Source organism: Canis aureus, chromosome 35 (genome assembly GCF_053574225.1).
Source record: "Canis aureus isolate CA01 chromosome 35, VMU_Caureus_v.1.0, whole genome shotgun sequence".
NCBI lineage: Eukaryota > Metazoa > Chordata > Mammalia > Carnivora > Canidae > Canis > Canis aureus.
Window position 1 is genome coordinate 22900203 of NC_135645.1, and position 4205 is coordinate 22904407.

Sequence of the window (4205 nt, forward strand, 5' to 3'; positions counted from 1 at the left end):
AGTATCCTTGACAAGAGCAAATATATCTTTTTTTTTTTTTTTTTTTTTTTTTTTTTTTAGGCTTGGCACTTAACCTTTTCAGACTTCAAGAATCTGCCCCAATGTCAAATAGCTTTGCTGGGCAGTACTAAAGATGAAGCTACATTGGCTTTCTCTCCAGTAACTGCCAACACATGGCCCATGAGAAAGTTTCACACATGCTTGCCTAGACAGACTTTGGAAGTTCACACTGTTCCATTTGGTGATTTCTCCTTTGTGCCCTCATCACAGCATTCCACCAATCACTCACCTCCAAGGTCTCTCAGGTATGAGTCAAAAACTGGTCCAACACATCATTCAAACCAATAGGAGCATTGCTGAATTACCTGAAGTGAGGTGAGGTGAGGCGAGGTGAGGTGAGGTGAGGTGAAGTAAGGTGAAGTAAGGTGCAGGCACACCTCATTCATCTCTCTGGAGGACAAGTGGGGAGACTCACAGCAAAGAAAACTTGCATCCATATTCCCTCTAATATTCAAATCCTGACTCTTGTATACTCTTGATGTTACAAAATAGTTAACACAGATGTAACTGGCTTTTGATAATCTTAAAATTTGACAACTTGTCTGATAGCTCCTATGGAATATATTACTTATTGTGCCTTGTTACCTTAGTCAAAATTTCCATTTTATTATCCCATTATGTTATCATATCTTAGACTAAAAATTCTACTCTAGTGAATCAACCTTAGAAAAATAACCCAAAATACTAAAAAGCGATACTTAAAAAGATTTCTACTTGCAGCTTTACTAAAATAGTGAAAAACTGAATACTATTCAAATATTCAACAATATTATAATAGCTAGGTTAATTATAGAACCCCCACTCAATAGAACCCACATATCCATTAACAATTTGAGTTAACATATCTAATAGATGATCTAACATATAATCCTAGATCATGTTAACCTTCCAAAAAAACCTCCACAATTGAATATACAGATGGACAATGTACAGAAACTTCTGCACAGAAAAAGTAAAAAATAAAAGTAGAATGTTAATAATTTTCTTCAGATGAGATTTTCAGTAATTCACTTTTCCTTTTCAACTCAAATTTTCATAATCAGAAAAATCAAACAACTTTTCAAAATGTGTACTCGTAAAATCCCACTCTGTACAACAAATAGATTCATCCGTATGGTAGGCTTGAGACTACTTTGTTTGCGACAAAGCACCATACTGGAGTAGATCAAAACTTTTAAACTCAATCATCTTTCTTCTTTCTCCAAATAACAAAATAAACTGGCCACTAAGTGTTATAATAGCGCACACAAATAAACCTAACATCTGGTAATGAGACACTGAGCTTTCATCTCACTATCCAGGAAGGATGTTTGAGGGATAATTGAAAAATATCAAAGTCTGAATAATTAACTACCCAATATTTTTTTAATCATATGAGGTAGTTGTCTAAAGGCTGAAAGAACACTAAAATTTTTATTTTTTACTCAATCCATCAGGTGAAGAAGCACATCTCTGAAGAATAATATCTTGAAGCTCTGGCAATTAACCTAACCATGTTTTCCACTTTGCAAAATTAGTTTACCTGCCAACTCAATCTGCCGGTATTCTCCTAACTTTTTAAATGTGAATTGTGGCAATTCTGCAAACCAGTCTATTGGGCAGTCTGTCAAGAAATAACTGCTACTGTCAATTACATTTTGTCTTTCCTAATGGAGTTATTGGGGAATATTTCAGGTTTTTAACATTTTTAAATTGACATGTTTATTGATTCTTGCTCTCTTTATGTGCATTATACACAGTGTTGGCATCCCATGTCAAAACGCTAAACTTTACAACTTGAAACTCACCACTGTAATAGGTAACTTCCTTAGGCTATTAGCAAATGTCACTAATGCAATTGAACAGCAAGTATTAAAATGGAATGTCTGTCTTTAGATCTTGATAATCTAAAATAGTAATTATATGCATTAGTGATACTTTCTGACAATGAAGCTCTTAATTTTTTAAATCCAAAGTGGCCTTTTCTACAATTTCTTAGCAAAAATGGAAAAAAGCTGCAATTAGACTATCGAGACCATGTTATCATCATCCATCTTCTTTCAATCCAAAACAGTGGGTGATATAAGAGGGAAAGTTCTAAAGTTCTTTAATTGGAACTAATGCTTATCGACCTCCAGCAACTTTAGCAAAGCTCAAAATAGCAGATAATAGGATGATTAATGCTTTAATCCCCTAACAAAAGGGTGTTGAGCCTGTTACTATTGCTCATTCGCTTCTCAGAATTTATTTAATTTTGTTTTCCTCGATTCAGAACAGTTGCTTTTAAATGGAAGAATCATGTCTAGCCCAACAATGTGCTTGCTACTTGCAGCAACAGGAGATAGAGTTCAGGAATAAGACTGAAAAGACAAGAGATTCTGGTAGAACCTGAGAGGTGTTTTCTTCATTTTCACAGTGCTATGATATTTGATATGTATTAAATACTCCCATTATCTAGTAAAATATGTTGAAAATATAGGAATCCTTCTCTTTGAGGACTTTCTCTTCTTCTGCAGTACTTATCAGCATCCAAGAGCACTTATTACATGCCTATAGTGTACAAATAGAGCTTCTTCACAAAGCTTATAACTCCACATTAGTAGGGGGGAGGAGCAGAGGAAGAAGGAGAAGCAGACTCCCTGCTGAGGAGGGAGCCCTGTGGGGGACTCAACATGGGGATCTGTCCCAGGACCCTGAGATCATGACCTGAGCAGAAGGCAGATGCTTAACAGACTGAGCCACCCAAACCCCCCTGGAACTCATGGCCTTAAGTCTGTCTCTCCTCTTACATGTTCTAGAATTTGAGAAATTGGCCTAGGCCAAAAATAAAAGTTTCGGTAGATGTTCAGTTGCTCAAAGAAGATGCTAAAGAAGACTGTGACTGGTTGATGGGGACAAGTGCCATATCTTTCTTGTTAAGTTTTAAGTCTTTACAGATAGTTTCATAAGTCTCTATATCCTGGTCTCCAACACCATTAAGGCAAGCAACAGCTCACCCTAGCTAGCATTCCAGTCAGCAGCACGGCCTTATTTTTGAGACACACAGCAGCAAGCTAGCAGAGATTTAATATAGATCACTAAGGTCAATATGTTCTCAGGAGCTACGATTTATAGAGCAGTTGAAAATTCTGAACAAAAAAAAAAAAAAAGAAAGAAAGAAAATTCTGAACTAAATGCACCATTAAAAATTTAAATATATATCACCTCCTTGTACCATCACAGAAGATAATTTGAGTATGGTTTGGGTTTTTCTTTGTTTTGAAATTTAAAATGTCCTCAAGATTTTTGTTCCTCTGACTCAATCCAACATTTTACATGAAAATAAGTTAATTTCTGCCTTAGAAAAACAGCATTCAATCCTTTTGGTTGAAGACCCACTTATGGGTCTGGTTTATTTTCAATCCATTTGGTTGAAGACCCACTTATGGGTCTTCTCTTCCCAGCTTCTGTCTCTGCTCCCCAAACTGAATCTTGGAATAATCAGTTCTTTTCCAAGCCACTTGATTCTGTCAGTGTCAGAATGTCTCTAAAAAGTTCCCACCTATAGATACATAGATGATAGATAGATAGATAGATAGATAGATAGATAGATAGATAATGTAATCATATACTACATATATAGTTCTATTTATGGTAGTCTTTGCTTCTCTGAAACTGCTTATGCTGCATTAATTTCTTTCTTTTTTCCTAAGAAGTGAAGCAAAAGAAATATGAAGCTCAGAAAAAAAAGGGGTTCTTCAAGGTTCAATTTTTTATTTTGCTAAAATGAGTACTTTATCACTACTCCCTAGAATCCAAGATTCTTCTCTAATTTCCATTACACTGGGTTATAGTTCTTGTACATTTTCTAATTGTCTCCATGTCAACTAATGCCCTGAGCTCCTCCCTAGAAAAATAATGCCCCTGGAATTACCTATATGGGGTATCAAAATCACCTTTGGGGGGGGGTGCTAAGGGAGCAAGGGAGGATAGTGCCAGTGTTCACTGAGTAACAAAGGTTACTTCTGCCTCATAAATAAATAAAAACTTTTATACTTTTTTTTTTAAGTGTTTCCCACAGAGGTGTAGGTTAACAATTCTGACACCACTGCACACTTTTTTTTAAAGATTTTATTTATTTATTCATAGAGATGTAGAGAGAGAGAGAGAGAGAGAGGCAGAGACAC

General features: G+C 35.7%; 1 long non-coding RNA gene across 1 annotated transcript; it reads left to right on the top strand.

Moving 5' to 3' along the window:
- Positions 1–281: 281 nt before the first annotated feature.
- On the top strand, positions 282–1934 carry LOC144305196 (uncharacterized). Its single transcript, XR_013372258.1, has 2 exons — positions 282–375; positions 1497–1934. It is a non-coding gene; the product is annotated as an uncharacterized LOC144305196 (long non-coding RNA).
- The last annotated feature ends 2271 nt before the right edge of the window (positions 1935–4205 follow it).